Source organism: Equus asinus, chromosome 1, assembly GCF_041296235.1.
Source record: "Equus asinus isolate D_3611 breed Donkey chromosome 1, EquAss-T2T_v2, whole genome shotgun sequence".
NCBI classification, from domain to species: Eukaryota; Metazoa; Chordata; class Mammalia; order Perissodactyla; family Equidae; genus Equus; species Equus asinus.
Genome location: NC_091790.1, coordinates 184905602 through 184925071, shown reverse-complemented (window position 1 = coordinate 184925071; position 19470 = coordinate 184905602). Strand labels below are relative to the sequence as shown.

Sequence of the window (19470 nt, the reverse complement as noted above, 5' to 3'; positions counted from 1 at the left end):
CCATCCCCCAACCCCATCCCCACCCCCCACCCCGTCCCCATCTCCCCACCCCTTCCCCACCTCCCACCCCATCCCCGCCGGATCCGTAGTAAAGAGCCTGGCCAAAAAAGTTCTACTCTTGCCACAACATTCAAAGGCTGCAAGAGCAGCCACTGCTCCCCTCGCACTGCTAGCCACCCCTTCTCTGCTCCTCCTTCTCTATGCCTCTGCTCCCCTTGGCTGGCCCCTGATGTTCTTAACTTCCATCTTGTTGGCATCTCTGATATCTGTCTGGATGCAGACTCTGCCGACTTCCTCTTCACCTCACTCCCCCTGTTGGTGTCCAGCTTGTCTCCCTCCACCACACAATCCACCCTCCATCCTCCCCTGCATAGTTCTCTTTACCTTGTCTCTCTAGGAGGGACTCTCCCTTCCAGCTGCTTCGAGGTCCAATTTTGACAATCCTTCCCTCGATCTTTCCTCTCGAGTTCATTTCATTCTGCCTTGCCCTGTTTTCCATGGATCAAGCCTCCTAAACAACAGCCCCACCCCCGAAGCCCCACCATCCCACACCTTGCTCTCTCCCTCTGTGCCACTTTGCTGCCCAAATTATCTTCTTGGACTAGATGTATGACACCGCATTGGTTTGAAGGTCACCCCTCCTACCTTACTTCTCTGTCTGGAGTCTCTGTCCCCTGCTTGCTAGACCTCCACCCTTTCCAGCCACTTGCAATAGCAGAAGCATGGATTTGGTGATCACTGCAAAATGTCACTTCCCACCTTGATTCACTCCTCTGCCATTTCTAACTGTATCTGCCACCCACACACTGGACTCCATCCACATTCTGAATTCCCTAAGGTTACCTGCCAGTGGTTTCTGTACAGGCTACGCCTTAACGTGCCATGATGTCCCATTTCCTCTTTATCACCACAGTCATTGTGGTGCCTTTCCACACTTGTTCTGAGAGCCCCAGGTATTCACCTGCCTGGACTATGGGGTCTCAGTTCCGCTATGCTCTGCTCCTACCATCTGGCCTCTACACTGCACATGCCGATCCTCTTGTCCTCTGACAGCTGCTGACATCCCCACACTGGGAGCTTTTTAGGCTGCTTTCCCCTCTTCCATGGTGCCCCCTTTACCAACCCTGAGTCCCTTGCATGTTCTTAAAGTTCTCTCCCCCCCTTCCATGCTGCGCATTCTTTTCCCTTCTACTAACGTAACCCAACTCACATCACATGGACCAACTTCTCATGGCTGACTTGCACTTTCTCTCTCTTTCCGCACTGGGTGCTGAATGAATCCTGCTTAGCCCATGCTCTGCATTTCTCCAACTGTTGTCTTTGAGAGACTCTCAGCGTCATCTTCAATATCCCATCCTACTTCCTGTACTACCTGCCTGTGATGCGACAAATTCCCTGTCTATTCCTTGACATCTACTCCCTTTGTGACGAGACGTCATGCTCTCCTCATTCCGAGCATTTTTGTCCCTACCTACTGTTCTGAAAACACCTGCTGTACCAATTCACCTCTAAACCCTTTACTTTTATCAGTGGGAGACAGTGGTTGCATACACAACCTACAGTCTGACATTCACCATCTCACCATGCACTTCAATGACTTGACCGTAAGATTTCAAATGGACCACTACCTCTCCACCTCAACTGCTGGGTTCTCTTCCCACCTCACATGGCTTCCTCAATGGCCATAACAATGCTGAGCTTTTGCTCCTGGATGAATTCCTGAAACCTTAGTCCACTCAGGGGTAACAAAGTACCGAGATTCTACACAAACCACATTCTGCACCTCCACTCCCTCCTTCGTGGTCATGGCCGGCCCTCGTGGCCCGGCACGTCCCTGGTCCTCTGTGCAAGCCTCTCCTGTCCCCAGCGGTCAGGCGCCACGGCCTGCCCCTCTCCCGCTTCCGGCCGGCTGGACCGCCTCTCCTCGACCCTACTCTCCCGCGTCTTGCACGCTGCTCCCCTCACCTCCTGCCTCCAGGGCCCCATTTCCTTGCCTCTCCTCTCTGCTCCTCACCTGCCTACAGAGCAACGGGACTGTCCTACCAGAGCCCGCGAACGTTCTTTCAGCTACCCTCTGTGACTCTTCCAGCGGGCCTCAGGACTTGGCGCTGCTGTGTGCTCCATGCTTAGTCCCTCGCCCCCGGCTCAACCCACTTCGGCCGGTCGTCTTCGCCTCGCACACAACGTACTGAATGAGCACGCTCCACCCACCAAGCCGTGCGCACGTCTCTGCGGACCCAGGCTGGGCTGTCCTCCTGGACCCGCGCGAACGGCCCCGCCTGTAACCTTTCACCTTTCCCTTCAGACCCCTGGTTGCACACTCTTCTGGCACACCTCTCGGGGAGCCCCTTCCCGTGACTCTCCGTTTTCCTTTCTCCGCAGCGCTCCTGCCTTCTTACTGCCCTCCCTCTGCCCTCACGCCTGTGAACCCCAACCTCACACCACTGCGCTCAGTCTCCAGCTGCACAGTGCCCTGGGTTCTGCCGTCGTCCGTCCGTCCTTGCCTCCTTCCTTCCTCCCTCCCTAGCAGGCTTCGCTCTCCCACATGTCCCCCTTCGTGCTGTCTGCTGTCTCCCCTACCGCCTGCCCCTTCCTTTCCTGTGGACCTCCCACCCGGTGCGCTCTGCTCACATCCCCACAAGCCAGCTTCCTTTCGGCCAGCACTCCCGTCTCTCTCACCCTCCTGTCGCATGCGTCCTCGCTTCCGGCACCGTCACCTTGGCCCTGCGCTCCCTACCCACCGCCAGTGAATCCCAACCACCCCCATCCTTCCAGGGGCCTAGTCGGCTACATCCATTTGCTCGCTGTCTGCCTCGTCCTGGGTCCTCGACCCGCACCCACGGCTGACGTTCCTGACTCTGAGGCCTCCGTCCACCCCGACTCAGGGGCCCGTGTGCTCAGGCTCGTGCTCCACCTCTCTGCCCAGCTCTCCACTCTCTGCCCCTTCCACCCAGTGATTCTCACCCGAGGACGCATGGCCCCCAAGGCAGCCTATCAGCAGCATCTTTCGGGCGTGTTTTTGTGTTTTCTTTTTCCTTTGTTTTTGGTTTTGTTTTTGTTCGAGCAGAGCACTGCTCCCCCTCAGATGTTCTGATAGGCCTCCCTTGGGGTCCATGCCCGCAGCCCCCCGCCTCGGGTGAAATCCACCCCCCCCACCCCCGAGAAGAATCACTGTTGTGGAAGCCCCACCTGCCTCCCTGGGCTGCACTCTCCCCGTGGGCGCCTCTAGCCTTCCGTCGGTTGCCACTGGCGCTTGCTTGTGCCTCAAAGACCCCAGCATTGCCCCCACGCTGCCATCAGCCCGGCGCTGTCCTCTTGGCACCAGCGCAGGCCCTCGCCTGAACGCTCACCGACACCCGACACGCCCGAACCCCAGTCTCCGGTAGAGCTCTCTTCTTGTCACGCCCCGCCCCGCCCCCCATCAACACCGCTCTAGCCCCCAGCCTCTAGGACTCTCAGGCACTGTGACAGTATCTTTCCTTGGTCCCAATCTGCCCCTTCCCGGCCCTTGCCGCTGGCCCTCTCCCTAGGTTGCCCCTCCTCAGGTCAGACCCGCGACACGGTCCCCCTGCAGAGCACCGGCCCTCTGGTCCTCTCGTCTCTCCTCGTTTCCTGCCAACCAGACCTTCCCCTTGCGTCTTTCCTGCAGCTACTCTCCTTGGTCCTCTCGGGGGCCATTCTCTCGTCTTCCTCACCCCCAGCCCTGCGTGGGTAACGACTCCTCAAGCTCCGTTAAAGAAGATGGTTCCCTTCGTACCTAGAGCTCCGCTCACGTCCCCGCCAGCTCCCCCCCGCTGGCTGCCTGTCCATCGCCCCGCCTCCCCTCCTGTCCCACCCTGTCAACTCGACCCACCCCCCAGCCTGAACCCCGTCCCCAACACCCACCCCATCCCTGCCGGATCCGTAGCGAAGAGCCTGGCCGAAGAGTTCCACCCTTGCCACCACATTCAAGGCCGCAGGAGCAGCCACTGCTCTCCGCCCACCGCTAGCCACCCCTTCTCCGCTCCTCCTTCCCCATGCCTCTGCCCCCGTTGGCGGGCCCCCGACGCTCCTCACTTCCAGCCCGCTGGCACCTCCGCCACCTCTCTGGATGTGGACATCCACATCTGCCACCTGCCTCTCATTTTCGCAAAACCCTCCTGTTGGCGTCCAGCCTGTCTTCCTTCCACCCACTCCACTCTCCATCCTCTCCTGCGGGGCCCTCCGAAGCCTGTCTGTCTCGGGGAGGTGACGCTCCCGCTGCAGTAGCCTCTCACGTTCAAGCTTCTCCCTTGCGACCTCTCCTCACGGGCCGGGCCGGGACGGGACCCGACGCATGGCTGCCCTTCCCCTAGTCGGCCCAGCAGAGCGCCCAGCCTCTCCCCTACGGCTCACGCCTCTCCTCTCAGAGCTCCCTAACGCCTGGCATTGAGTTGTATTCAGTCATCCCTTCTCCTTGGGGCTGTGCTCCCTCCCGTGTAGGGCCCTCACTGCTCACGCTCTTTCCATCCCCTCAGCGGGCCGCGTTCACTCCAGAAGCCATCTGCTGTCTCTCGTCTCGTCCTTCCGCTGGCTCCCGCCACCGCCTTCCCTGGAGGCTCCCTCTTCCCTAGCCTTGGCCCGTCTCACCTTCCTGCCTCTTCCGTCTTCCCTTTCATCAAGCCACTGTCTACTGGCCTCTACGTGGTCCCGCCGCTCAGTCCTCCGCTTCCTTCCTTTGCCCCCACGCCTTCCTTCTCTCCTTCTTCGGGACCCATGCTGCGCCCCTGCCCATCGCCCTTGCTCTCCTGCTCCCAGTGGGCCAGGTCGGGATCCACCCCGCTCTGCCCTCTTGCCCTCTTGGGCACGGTCCCCTCACAACACCCACATGCAGACTTTGAGACGCTCCTCTCGGTCTCCAGCCCTTTCTGCCTTGCCCTCTCTCTGTTGTCCCTTGGCTCCAGCCCGCAGGGCAAGAGCCCCCACCTCCCAGCCCCCACTGTCCCACCCCTCGCTCTCTCCCTCCGCGCCCCTTGGCTGACAACGTCATCTTCTGCGACCCGACCTGTGACCCCGCGCTGGTTTGAAGGTCCCCGTCTATCCGTGCTTGCCTCTGCGGGCTCCTCCCGCCACGTGCTAGACTACCTCCATTCCTCTCCGGGTCCCCTGAAATAGCAGAAGCAGGCATTTGGCGATCTTTGCGAACTCTCACCTCCGCCTTGCTTCCTACCTGCTCCTCTGCCATTTCTAAGCGTGCCTGCCATCCACACGCTGGACTCCATGCTCGTGAGTCCATCCCGAAGGCCCTGACGTGCTTCCTGAGCGGGGTGCCTCATAACTGCCAGCCTGCCCCGTTTCCTCTGTGTCACTACAGCCACTGTATCCCCTTTCCGCACCTGTTCCCCAGGGGTCCGGCTCTTCACACCCCCCGGGCCGTGAGTCCTGCCTCCGCGCTCCCGCCCTGCTCCTGCCACGTGGCCGCCATTCCTCCCCTGCCAAGCCCCTTGCCCAGACATCGGCCCATGTCCCAACACCGCACGCTCTTCAGGCTGGCTTCCCCTTTTCCCACCCGGAGTCCCCCGCACCTTCACGAGGTTCCCTCCCCTCTTCAGTCCGGCCTGCCCCTGTCTCTTCCCATCGGCTATCCTGACCCCACCCACAGCCCGCAGACCACCTGCTCACGGCTGCCTGAGACTCCACTATCGCCCTCTGCGCACGTCCCTGCTGTGCGGATTTCAACCCTTCTTGGCCCATCCTCCTCTTTTTCTCCCACTGTCGTCTCTGAGAGACCCTCGCGTCATCTTCAGCCACCGTCCTACTCGCCCTCGTAGCTGTCGGGCACGTGAGGCAGCCACCGTCTTCTCCCAGCAACTTGTGCCCTGGATGCCCTGCCCTCATGCTCCCCGCCTTGCCCTCTTCATCGCCAACGTGCTGTGCCGAATCCATCTGCTCTCCCGGTTCGCTCCCAAGGCCCCTACCGTTTTAGCTGCCACCATTTTTGAGACGGTCACTCCTCCTCTGGGCGTCTCTCTGACCTTTCCCGTCTCCCCGTGCCCCACACTGACAGGGCTGTCTCCAGCACCTTCCAGGCCACTACCACCACCGCCTCATCCTCCTCCGTTCTCCTCCCTCCCGCCTCTCCTGCGTTCCTTGATTCCTCGCCCACGCTGTGCTCTGCTCCCGCGTGCGCTTCCTCAGGGCCCTGGTCCACTCACGGGAACACACTTCCTTGATTCTCCACGTCCAGCCCTTCCTTCGGGCCCTCCGCCGGCCCTCGTGGCCCGGCACGTCCCTGGTCCTCTGTGCAAGCCTCTCCTGTCCCCAGCGGTCAGGCGCCACGGCCTGCCCCTCTCCCGCTTCCGGCCGGCTGGACCGCCTCTCCTCGACCCTACTCTCCCGCGTCTTGCACGCTGCTCCCCTCACCTCCTGCCTCCAGGGCCCCATTTCCTTGCCTCTCCTCTCTGCTCCTCACCTGCCTACAGAGCAACGGGACGGGACTGTCCTACCGGAGCCCGCGAACGTTCTTTCAGCTACCCTCTGTGACTCTTCCAGCGGGCCTCAGGACTTGGCGCTGCTGTGTGCTCCATGCTTAGTCCCTCGCCCCCGGCTCAACCCACTTCGGCCGGTCGTCTTCGCCTCGCACACAACGTACTGAATGAGCACGCTCCACCCACCAAGCCGTGCGCACGTCTCTGCGGACCCAGGCTGGGCTGTCCTCCTGGACCCGCGCGAACGGCCCCGCCTGTAACCTTTCACCTTTCCCTTCAGACCCCTGGTTGCACACTCTTCTGGCACACCTCTCGGGGAGCCCCTTCCCGTGACTCTCCGTTTTCCTTTCTCCGCAGCGCTCCTGCCTTCTTACTGCCCTCCCTCTGCCCTCACGCCTGTGAACCCCAACCTCACACCACTGCGCTCAGTCTCCAGCTGCACAGTGCCCTGGGTTCTGCCGTCGTCCGTCCGTCCTTGCCTCCTTCCTTCCTCCCTCCCTAGCAGGCTTCGCTCTCCCACATGTCCCCCTTCGTGCTGTCTGCTGTCTCCCCTACCGCCTGCCCCTTCCTTTCCTGTGGACCTCGCACCCGGTGCGCTCTGCTCACATCCCCACAAGCCAGCTTCCTTTCGGCCAGCACTCCCGTCTCTCTCACCCTCCTGTCGCATGCGTCCTCGCTTCCGGCACCGTCACCTTGGCCCTGCGCTCCCTACCCACCGCCAGTGAATCCCAACCACCCCCATCCTTCCAGGGGCCTAGTCGGCTACATCCATTTGCTCGCTGTCTGCCTCGTCCAGGGTCCTCGACCCGCACCCACGGCTGACGTTCCTGACTCTGAGGCCTCCGTCCACCCCGACTCAGGGGCCCGTGTGCTCAGGCTCGTGCTCCACCTCTCTGCCCAGCTCTCCACTCTCTGCCCCTTCCACCCAGTGATTCTCACCCGAGGACGCATGGCCCCCAAGGCAGCCTATCAGCAGCATCTTTCGGGCGTGTTTTTGTGTTTTCTTTTTCCTTTGTTTTTGGTTTTGTTTTTGTTCGAGCAGAGCACTGCTCCCCCTCAGATGTTCTGATAGGCCTCCCTTGGGGTCCATGCCCGCAGCCCCCCGCCTCGGGTGAAATCCACCCCCCCCACCCCCGAGAAGAATCACTGTTGTGGAAGCCCCACCTGCCTCCCTGGGCTGCACTCTCCCCGTGGGCGCCTCTAGCCTTCCGTCGGTTGCCACTGGCGCTTGCTTGTGCCTCAAAGACCCCAGCATTGCCCCCACGCTGCCATCAGCCCGGCGCTGTCCTCTTGGCACCAGCGCAGGCCCTCGCCTGAACGCTCACCGACACCCGACACGCCCGAACCCCAGTCTCCGGTAGAGCTCTCTTCTTGTCACGCCCCGCCCCGCCCCCCCATCAACACCGCTCTAGCCCCGAGCCTCTAGGACTCTCAGGCACTGTGACAGTATCTTTCCTTGGTCCCAATCTGCCCCTTCCCGGCCCTTGCCGCTGGCCCTCTCCCTAGGTTGTCCCTCCTCAGGTCAGACCCGCGACACGGTCCCCTGCAGAGCACCGGCCCTCTGGTCCTCTCGTCTCTCCTCGTTTCCTGCCAACCAGACCTTCCCCTTGCGTCTTTCCTGCAGCTACTCTCCTTGGTCCTCTCGGGGGCCATTCTCTCGTCTTCCTCACCCCCAGCCCTGCGTGGGTAACGACTCCTCAAGCTCCGTTAAAGAAGATGGTTCCCTTCGTACCTAGAGCTCCGCTCACGTCCCCGCCAGCTCCCCCCCGCTGGCTGCCTGTCCATCGCCCCGCCTCCCCTCCTGTCCCACCCTGTCAACTCGACCCACCCCCCAGCCTGAACCCCGTCCCCAACACCCACCCCATCCCTGCCGGATCCGTAGCGAAGAGCCTGGCCGAAGAGTTCCACCCTTGCCACCACATTCAAGGCCGCAGGAGCAGCCACTGCTCTCCGCCCACCGCTAGCCACCCCTTCTCCGCTCCTCCTTCCCCATGCCTCTGCCCCCGTTGGCGGGCCCCCGACGCTCCTCACTTCCAGCCCGCTGGCACCTCCGCCACCTCTCTGGATGTGGACATCCACATCTGCCACCTGCCTCTCATTTTCGCAAAACCCTCCTGTTGGCGTCCAGCCTGTCTTCCTTCCACCCACTCCACTCTCCATCCTCTCCTGCGGGGCCCTCCGAAGCCTGTCTGTCTCGGGGAGGTGACGCTCCCGCTGCAGTAGCCTCTCACGTTCAAGCTTCTCCCTTGCGACCTCTCCTCACGGGCCGGGACGGGACGGGACGCATGGCTGCCCTTCCCCTAGTCGGCCCAGCAGAGCGCCCAGCCTCTCCCCTACGGCTCACGCCTCTCCTCTCAGAGCTCCCTAACGCCTGGCATTGAGTTGTATTCAGTCATCCCTTCTCCTTGGGGCTGTGCTCCCTCCCGTGTAGGGCCCTCACTGCTCACGCTCTTTCCATCCCCTCAGCGGGCCGCGTTCACTCCCGAAGCCATCTGCTGTCTCTCGTCTCGTCCTTCCGCTGGCTCCCGCCACCGCCTTCCCTGGAGGCTCCCTCTTCCCTAGCCTTGGCCCGTCTCACCTTCCTGCCTCTTCCGTCTTCCCTTTCATCAAGCCACTGTCTACTGGCCTCTACGCGGTCCCGCCGCTCAGTCCTCCGCTTCCTTCCTTTGCCCCCACGCCTTCCTTCTCTCCTTCTTCGGGACCCATGCTGCGCCCCTGCCCATCGCCCTTGCTCTCCTGCTCCCAGTGGGCCAGGTCGGGATCCACCCCGCTCTGCCCTCTTGCCCTCTTGGGCACGGTCCCCTCACAACACCCACATGCAGACTTTGAGACGCTCCTCTCGGTCTCCAGCCCTTTCTGCCTTGCCCTCTCTCTGTTGTCCCTTGGCTCCAGCCCGCAGGGCAAGAGCCCCCACCTCCCAGCCCCCACTGTCCCACCCCTCGCTCTCTCCCTCCGCGCCCCTTGGCTGACAACGTCATCTTCTGCGACCCGACCTGTGACCCCGCGCTGGTTTGAAGGTCCCCGTCTATCCGTGCTTGCCTCTGCGGGCTCCTCCCGCCACGTGCTAGACTACCTCCATTCCTCTCCGGGTCCCCTGAAATAGCAGAAGCAGGCATTTGGCGATATTTGCGAACTCTCACCTCCGCCTTGCTTCCTACCTGCTCCTCTGCCATTTCTAAGCGTGCCTGCCATCCACACGCTGGACTCCATGCTCGTGAGTCCATCCCGAAGGCCCTGACGTGCTTCCTGAGCGGGGTGCCTCATAACTGCCAGCCTGCCCCGTTTCCTCTGTGTCACTACAGCCACCGTATCCCCTTTCCGCACCTGTTCCCCAGGGGTCCGGCTCTTCACACCCCCCGGGCCGTGAGTCCTGCCTCCGCGCTCCCGCCCTGCTCCTGCCACGTGGCCTCCATTCCTCCCCTGCCAAGCCCCTTGCCCAGACATCGGCCCATGTCCCAACACCGCACGCTCTTCAGGCTGGCTTCCCCTTTTCCCACCCGGAGTCCCCCGCACCTTCACGAGGTTCCCTCCCCTCTTCAGTCCCGCCTGCCCCTGTCTCTTCCCATCGGCTATCCTGACCCCACCCACAGCCCGCAGACCACCTGCTCACGGCTGCCCGAGACTCCACTATCGCCCTCTGCGCACGTCCCTGCTGTGCGGATTTCAACCCTTCTTGGCCCATCCTCCTCTTTTTCTCCCACTGTCGTCTCTGAGAGACCCTCGCGTCATCTTCAGCCACCGTCCTACTCGCCCTCGTAGCTGTCGGGCCCGTGAGGCAGCCACCGTCTTCTCCCAGCAACTTGTGCCCTGGATGCCCTGCCCTCATGCTCCCCGCCTTGCCCTCTTCATCGCCAACGTGCTGTGCCGAATCCATCTGCTCTCCCAGTTCGCTCCCAAGGCCCCTACCGTTTTAGCTGCCACCATTTTTGAGACGGTCACTCCTCCTCTGGGCGTCTCTCTGACCTTTCCCGTCTCCCCGTGCCCCACACTGACAGGGCTGTCTCCAGCACCTTCCAGGCCACTACCACCACCGCCTCATCCTCCTCCGTTCTCCTCCCTCCCGCCTCTCCTGCGTTCCTTGATTCCTCGCCCACGCTGTGCTCTGCTCCCGGGTGCGCTTCCTCGGGGCCCTGGTCCACTCACGGGAACACACTTCCTTGATTCTCCACGTCCAGCCCTTCCTTCGGGCCCTCCGCCGGCCCTCGTGGCCCGGCACGTCCCTGGTCCTCTGTGCAAGCCTCTCCTGTCCCCAGCGGTCAGGCGCCACGGCCTGCCCCTCTCCCGCTTCCGGCCGGCTGGACCGCCTCTCCTCGACCCTACTCTCCCGCGTCTTGCACGCTGCTCCCCTCACCTCCTGCCTCCAGGGCCCCATTTCCTTGCCTCTCCTCTCTGCTCCTCACCTGCCTACAGAGCAACGGGACGGGACTGTCCTACCGGAGCCCGCGAACGTTCTTTCAGCTACCCTCTGTGACTCTTCCCGCGGGCCTCAGGACTTGGCGCTGCTGTGTGCTCCATGCTTAGTCCCTCGCCCCCGGCTCAACCCACTTCGGCCGGTCGTCTTCGCCTCGCACACAACGTACTGAATGAGCACGCTCCACCCACCAAGCCGTGCGCACGTCTCTGCGGACCCAGGCTGGGCTGTCCTCCTGGACCCGCGCGAACGGCCCCGCCTGTAACCTTTCACCTTTCCCTTCAGACCCCTGGTTGCACACTCTTCTGGCACACCTCTCGGGGAGCCCCTTCCCGTGACTCTCCGTTTTCCCTTCTCCGCAGCGCTCCTGCCTTCTTTCTGCCCTCCCTCTGCCCTCACGCCTGTGAACCCCAACCTCACACCACTGCGCTCAGTCTCCAGCTGCACAGTGCCCTGGGTTCTGCCGTCGTCCGTCCGTCCTTGCCTCCTTCCTTCCTCCCTCCCTAGCAGGCTTCGCTCTCCCACATGTCCCCCTTAGTTGCTGTCTGCTGTCTCCCCTACCGCCTGCCCCTTCCTTTCCTGTGGACCTCCCACCCGGTGCGCTCTGCTCACATCCCCACAAGCCAGCTTCCTTTCGGCCAGCACTCCCGTCTCTCTCACCCTCCTGTCGCATGCGTCCTCGCTTCCGGCACCGTCACCTTGGCCCTGCGCTCCCTACCCACCGCCAGTGAATCCCAACCACCCCCATCCTTCCAGGGGCCTAGTCGGCTACATCCATTTGCTCGCTGTCTGCCTCGTCCTGGGTCCTCGACCCGCACCCACGGCTGACGTTCCTGACTCTGAGGCCTCCGTCCACCCCGACTCAGGGGCCCATGTGCTCAGGCTCGTGCTCCACCTCTCTGCCCAGCTCTCCACTCTCTGCCCCTTCCACCCAGTGATTCTCACCCGAGGACGCATGGCCCCCAAGGCAGCCTATCAGCAGCATCTTTCGGGCGTGTTTTTGTGTTTTCTTTTTCCTTTGCTTTTGGTTTTGTTTTTCTTCGAGCAGAGCACTGCTCCCCCTCAGATGTTCTGATAGGCCTCCCTTGGGGTCCATGCCCGCAGCCCCCCGCCTCGGGTGAAATCCACCCCCCCCACCCCCGAGAAGAATCACTGTTGTGGAAGCCCCACCTGCCTCCCTGGGCTGCACTCTCCCCGTGGGCGCCTCTAGCCTTCCGTCGGTTGCCACTGGCGCTTGCTTGTGCCTCAAAGACCCCAGCATTGCCCCCACGCTGCCATCAGCCCGGCGCTGTCCTCTTGGCACCAGCGCAGGCCCTCGCCTGAACGCTCACCGACACCCGACACGCCCGAACCCCAGTCTCCGGTAGAGCTCTCTTCTTGTCACGCCCCGCCCCGCCCCCCATCAACACCGCTCTAGCCCCCAGCCTCTAGGACTCTCAGGCACTGTGACAGTATCTTTCCTTGGTCCCAATCTGCCCCTTCCCGGCCCTTGCCGCTGGCCCTCTCCCTAGGTTGCCCCTCCTCAGGTCAGACCCGCGACACGGTCCCCCTGCAGAGCACCGGCCCTCTGGTCCTCTCGTCTCTCCTCGTTTCCTGCCAACCAGACCTTCCCCTTGCGTCTTTCCTGCAGCTACTCTCCTTGGTCCTCTCGGGGGCCATTCTCTCGTCTTCCTCACCCCCAGCCCTGCGTGGGTAACGACTCCTCAAGCTCCGTTAAAGAAGATGGTTCCCTTCGTACCTAGAGCTCCGCTCACGTCCCCGCCAGCTCCCCCCCGCTGGCTGCCTGTCCATCGCCCCGCCTCCCCTCCTGTCCCACCCTGTCAACTCGACCCACCCCCCAGCCTGAACCCCGTCCCCAACACCCACCCCATCCCTGCCGGATCCGTAGCGAAGAGCCTGGCCGAAGAGTTCCACCCTTGCCACCACATTCAAGGCCGCAGGAGCAGCCACTGCTCTCCGCCCACCGCTAGCCACCCCTTCTCCGCTCCTCCTTCCCCATGCCTCTGCCCCCGTTGGCGGGCCCCCGACGCTCCTCACTTCCAGCCCGCTGGCACCTCCGCCACCTCTCTGGATGTGGACATCCACATCTGCCACCTGCCTCTCATTTTCGCAAAACCCTCCTGTTGGCGTCCAGCCTGTCTTCCTTCCACCCACTCCACTCTCCATCCTCTCCTGCGGGGCCCTCCGAAGCCTGTCTGTCTCGGGGAGGTGACGCTCCCGCTGCAGTAGCCTCTCACGTTCAAGCTTCTCCCTTGCGACCTCTCCTCACGGGCCGGGACGGGACGGGACCCGACGCATGGCTGCCCTTCCCCTAGTCGGCCCAGCAGAGCGCCCAGCCTCTCCCCTACGGCTCACGCCTCTCCTCTCAGAGCTCCCTAACGCCTGGCATTGAGTTGTATTCAGTCATCCCTTCTCCTTGGGGCTGTGCTCCCTCCCGTGTAGGGCCCTCACTGCTCACGCTCTTTCCATCCCCTCAGCGGGCCGCGTTCACTCCAGAAGCCATCTGCTGTCTCTCGTCTCGTCCTTCCGCTGGCTCCCGCCACCGCCTTCCCTGGAGGCTCCCTCTTCCCTAGCCTTGGCCCGTCTCACCTTCCTGCCTCTTCCGTCTTCCCTTTCATCAAGCCACTGTCTACTGGCCTCTACGTGGTCCCGCCGCTCAGTCCTCCGCTTCCTTCCTTTGCCCCCACGCCTTCCTTCTCTCCTTCTTCGGGACCCATGCTGCGCCCCTGCCCATCGCCCTTGCTCTCCTGCTCCCAGTGGGCCAGGTCGGGATCCACCCCGCTCTGCCCTCTTGCCCTCTTGGGCACGGTCCCCTCACAACACCCACATGCAGACTTTGAGATGCTCCTCTCGGTCTCCAGCCCTTTCTGCCTTGCCCTCTCTCTGTTGTCCCTTGGCTCCAGCCCGCAGGGCAAGAGCCCCCACCTCCCAGCCCCCACTGTCCCACCCCTCGCTCTCTCCCTCCGCGCCCCTTGGCTGACAACGTCATCTTCTGCGACACGACCTGTGACCCCACGCTGGTTTGAAGGTCCCCGTCTATCCGTGCTTGCCTCTGCGGGCTCCTCCCGCCCCGTGCTAGACTACCTCCATTCCTCTGCGGGTCCCCTGAAATAGCAGAAGCAGGCATTTGGCGATCTTTGCGAACTCTCACCTCCGCCTTGCTTCCTACCTGCTCCTCTGCCATTTCTAAGCGTGCCTGCCATCCACACGCTGGACTCCATGCTCGTGAGTCCATCCCGAAGGCCCTGACGTGCTTCCTGAGCGGGGTGCCTCGTAACTGCCAGCCTGCCCCGTTTCCTCTGTGTCACTACAGCCACTGTATCCCCTTTCCGCACCTGTTCCCCAGGGGTCCGGCTCTTCACACCCCCCGGGCCGTGAGTCCTGCCTCCGCGCTCCCGCCCTGCTCCTGCCACGTGGCCTCCATTCCTCCCCTGCCAAGCCCCTTGCCCAGACATCGGCCCATGTCCCAACACCGCACGCTCTTCAGGCTGGCTTCCCCTTTTCCCACCCGGAGTCCCCCGCACGTTCACGAGGTTCCCTCCCCTCTTCAGTCCCGCCTGCCCCTGTCTCTTCCCATCGGCTATCCTGACCCCACCCACAGCCCGCAGACCACCTGCTCACGGCTGCCCGAGACTCCACTATCGCCCTCTGCGCACGTCCCTGCTGTGCGGATTTCAACCCTTCTTGGCCCATCCTCCTCTTTTTCTCCCACTGTCGTCTCTGAGAGACCCTCGCGTCCTCTTCAGCCACCGTCCTACTCGCCCTCGTAGCTGTCGGGCCCGTGAGGCAGCCACCGTCTTCTCCCAGCAACTTGTGCCCTGGATGCCCTGCCCTCATGCTCCCCGCCTTGCCCTCTTCATCGCCAACGTGCTGTGCCGAATCCATCTGCTCTCCCGGTTCGCTCCCAAGGCCCCTACCGTTTTAGCTGCCACCGTTTTTGAGACGGTCACTCCTCCTCTGGGCGTCTCTCTGACCTTTCCCGTCTCCCCGTGCCCCACACTGACAGGGCTGTCTCCAGCACCTTCCAGGCCACTACCACCACCGCCTCATCCTCCTCCGTTCTCCTCCCTCCCGCCTCTCCTGCGTTCCTTGATTCCTCGCCCACGCTGTGCTCTGCTCCCGGGTGCGCTTCCTCGGGGCCCTGGTCCACTCACGGGAACACACTTCCTTGATTCTCCACGTCCAGCCCTTCCTTCGGGCCCTCCGCCGGCCCTCGTGGCCCGGCACGTCCCTGGTCCTCTGTGCAAGCCTCTCCTGTCCCCAGCGGTCAGGCGCCACGGCCTGCCCCTCTCCCGCTTCCGGCCGGCTGGACCGCCTCTCCTCGACCCTACTCTCCCGCGTCTTGCACGCTGCTCCCCTCACCTCCTGCCTCCAGGGCCCCATTTCCTTGCCTCTCCTCTCTGCTCCTCACCTGCCTACAGAGCAACGGGACGGGACTGTCCTACCGGAGCCCGCGAACGTTCTTTCAGCTACCCTCTGTGACTCTTCCAGCGGGCCTCAGGACTTGGCGCTGCTGTGTGCTCCATGCTTAGTCCCTCGCCCCCGGCTCAACCCACTTCGGCCGGTCGTCTTCGCCTCGCACACAACGTACTGAATGAGCACGCTCCACCCACCAAGCCGTGCGCACGTCTCTGCGGACCCAGGCTGGGCTGTCCTCCTGGACCCGCGCGAACGGCCCCGCCTGTAACCTTTCACCTTTCCCTTCAGACCCCTGGTTGCACACTCTTCTGGCACACCTCTCGGGGAGCCCCTTCCCGTGACTCTCCGTTTTCCCTTCTCCGCAGCGCTCCTGCCTTCTTTGTGCCCTCCCTCTGCCCTCACGCCTGTGAACCCCAACCTCACACCACTGCGCTCAGTCTCCAGCTGCACAGTGCCCTGGGTTCTGCCGTCGTCCGTCCGTCCTTGCCTCCTTCCTTCCTCCCTCCCTAGCAGGCTTCGCTCTCCCACATGTCCCCCTTAGTTGCTGTCTGCTGTCTCCCCTACCGCCTGCCCCTTCCTTTCCTGTGGACCTCCCACCTGGTGCGCTCTGCTCACATCCCCACAAGCCAGCTTCCTTTCGGCCAGCACTCCCGTCTCTCTCACCCTCCTGTCGCATGCGTCCTCGCTTCCAGCACCGTCACCTTGGCCCTGCGCTCCCTACCCACCGCCAGTGAATCCCAACCACCCCCATCCTTCCAGGGGCCTAGTCGGCTACATCCATTTGCTCGCTGTCTGCCTCGTCCTGGGTCCTCGACCCACACCCACGGCTGACGTTCCTGACTCTGAGGCCTCCGTCCACCCCGACTCAGGGGCCCGTGTGCTCAGGCTCGTGCTCCACCTCTCTGCCCAGCTCTCCACTCTCTGCCCCTTCCACCCAGTGATTCTCACCCGAGGACGCATGGCCCCCAAGGCAGCCTATCAGCAGCATCTTTCGGGCGTGTTTTTGTGTTTTCTTTTTCCTTTGTTTTTGGTTTTGTTTTTGTTCGAGCAGAGCACTGCTCCCCCTCAGATGTTCTGATAGGCCTCCCTTGGGGTCCATGCCCGCAGCCCCCCGCCTCGGGTGAAATCCACCCCCCCCACCCCCGAGAAGAATCACTGTTGTGGAAGCCCCACCTGCCTCCCTGGGCTGCACTCTCCCCGTGGGCGCCTCTGGCCTTCCGTCGGTTGCCACTGGCGCTTGCTTGTGCCTCAAAGACCCCAGCCTTGCCCCCACGCTGCCATCAGCCCGGCGCTGTCCTCTTGGCACCAGCGCAGGCCCTCGCCTGAACGCTCACCGACACCCGACACGCCCGAACCCCAGTCTCTGGTAGAGCTCTCTTCTTGTCACGCCCCGCCCCGCCCCCCATCAACACCGCTCTAGCCCCCAGCCTCTAGGACTCTCAGGCACTGTGACAGTATCTTTCCTTGGTCCCAATCTGCCCCTTCCCGGCCCTTGCCGCTGGACCTCTCCCTAGGTTGTCCCTCCTCAGGTCAGACCCGCGACACGGTCCCCCTGCAGAGCACCGGCCCTCTGCTCCTCTCGTCTCTCCTCGTTTCCTGCCAACCAGACCTTCCCCTTGCGTCTTTCCTGCAGCTACTCTCCTTGGTCCTCTCGGGGGCCATTCTCTCGTCTTCCTCACCCCCAGCCCTGCGTGGGTAACGACTCCTCAAGCTCCGTTAAAGAAGATGGTTCCCTTCGTACCTAGAGCTCCGCTCACGTCCCCGCCAGCTCCCCCCCGCTGGCTGCCTGTCCATCGCCCCGCCTCCCCTCCTGTCCCACCCTGTCAACTCGACCCACCCCCCAGCCTGAACCCCGTCCCCAACACCCACCCCATCCCTGCCGGATCCGTAGCGAAGAGCCTGGCCGAAGAGTTCCACCCTTGCCACCACATTCAAGGCCGCAGGAGCAGCCACTGCTCTCCGCCCACCGCTAGCCACCCCTTCTCCGCTCCTCCTTCCCCATGCCTCTGCCCCCGTTGGCGGGCCCCCGACGCTCCTCACTTCCAGCCCGCTGGCACCTCCGCCACCTCTCTGGATGTGGACATCCACATCTGCCACCTGCCTCTCATTTTCGCAAAACCCTCCTGTTGGCGTCCAGCCTGTCTTCCTTCCACCCACTCCACTCTCCATCCTCTCCTGCGGGGCCCTCCGAAGCCTGTCTGTCTCGGGGAGGTGACGCTCCCGCTGCAGTAGCCTCTCACGTTCAAGCTTCTCCCTTGCGACCTCTCCTCACGGGCCGGGACGGGACGGGACCCGACGCATGGCTGCCCTTCCCCTAGTCGGCCCAGCAGAGCGCCCAGCCTCTCCCCTACGGCTCACGCCTCTCCTCTCAGAGCTCCCTAACGCCTGGCATTGAGTTGTATTCAGTCATCCCTTCTCCTTGGGGCTGTGCTCCCTCCCGTGTAGGGCCCTCACTGCTCACGCTCTTTCCATCCCCTCAGCGGGCCGCGTTCACTCCAGAAGCCATCTGCTGTCTCTCGTCTCGTCCTTCCGCTGGCTCCCGCCACCGCCTTCCCTGGAGGCTCCCTCTTCCCTAGCCTTGGCCCGTCTCACCTTCCTGCCTCTTCCGTCTTCCCTTTCATCAAGCCACTGTCTACTGGCCTCTACGTGGTCCCGCCGCTCAGTCCTCCGCTTCCTTCCTTTGCCCCCACGCCTTCCTTCTCTCCTTCTTCGGGACCCATGCTGCGCCCCTGCCCATCGCCCTTGCTCTCCTGCTCCCAGTGGGCCAGGTCGGGATCCACCCCGCTCTGCCCTCTTGCCCTCTTGGGCACGGTCCCCTCACAACACCCACATGCAGACTTTGAGACGCTCCTCTCGGTCTCCAGCCCTTTCTGCCTTGCCCTCTCTCTGTTGTCCCTTGGCTCCAGCCCGCAGGGCAAGAGCCCCCACCTCCCAGCCCCCACTGTCCCACCCCTCGCTCTCTCCCTCCGCGCCCCTTGGCTGACAACGTCATCTTCTGCGACCCGACCTGTGACCCCGCGCTGGTTTGAAGGTCCCCGTCTATCCGTGCTTGCCTCTGCGGGCTCCTCCCGCCACGTGCTAGACTACCTCCATTCCTCTCCGGGTCCCCTGAAATAGCAGAAGCAGGCATTTGGCGATCTTTGCGAACTCTCACCTCCGCCTTGCTTCCTACCTGCTCCTCTGCCATTTCTAAGCGTGCCTGCCATCCACACGCTGGACTCCATGCTCGTGAGTCCATCCCGAAGGCCCTGACGTGCTTCCTGAGCGGGGTGCCTCATAACTGCCAGCCTGCCCCGTTTCCTCTGTGTCACTACAGCCACTGTATCCCCTTTCCGCACCTGTTCCCCAGGGGTCCGGCTCTTCACACCCCCCGGGCCGTGAGTCCTGCCTCCGCGCTCCCGCCCTGCTCCTGCCACGTGGCCGCCATTCCTCCCCTGCCAAGCCCCTTGCCCAGACATCGGCCCATGTCCCAACACCGCACGCTCTTCAGGCTGGCTTCCCCTTTTCCCATCCGGAGTCCCCCGCACCTTCACGAGGTTCCCTCCCCTCTTCAGTCCGGCCTGCCCCTGTCTCTTCCCATCGGCTATCCTGACCCCACCCACAGCCCGCAGACCACCTGCTCACGGCTGCCTGAGACTCCACTATCGCCCTCTGCGCACGTCCCTGCTGTGCGGATTTCAACCCTTCTTGGCCCATCCTCCTCTTTTTCTCCCACTGTCGTCTCTGAGAGACCCTCGCGTCATCTTCAGCCACCGTCCTACTCGCCCTCGTAGCTGTCGGGCACGTGAGGCAGCCACCGTCTTCTCCCAGCAACTTGTGCCCTGGATGCCCTGCCCTCATGCTCCCCGCCTTGCCCTCTTCATCGCCAACGTGCTGTGCCGAATCCATCTGCTCTCCCGGTTCGCTCCCAAGGCCCCTACCGTTTTAGCTGCCACCATTTTTGAGACGGTCACTCCTCCTCTGGGCGTCTCTCTGACCTTTCCCGTCTCCCCGTGCCCCACACTGACAGGGCTGTCTCCAGCACCTTCCAGGCCACTACCACCACCGCCTCATCCTCCTCCGTTCTCCTCCCTCCCGCCTCTCCTGCGTTCCTTGATTCCTCGCCCACGCTGTGCTCTGCTCCCGCGTGCGCTTCCTCAGGGCCCTGGTCCACTCACGGGAACACACTTCCTTGATTCTCCACGTCCAGCCCTT

At 63.1% G+C, this 19470-nt stretch overlaps 1 protein-coding gene across 1 annotated transcript in view; it reads left to right on the top strand.

The window, feature by feature from the left end:
* Window positions 1-19470, top strand: part of COPG2 (COPI coat complex subunit gamma 2) — a 307326-nt gene that overhangs the window by 88988 nt on the left and 198868 nt on the right. The window lies entirely within an intron of this gene.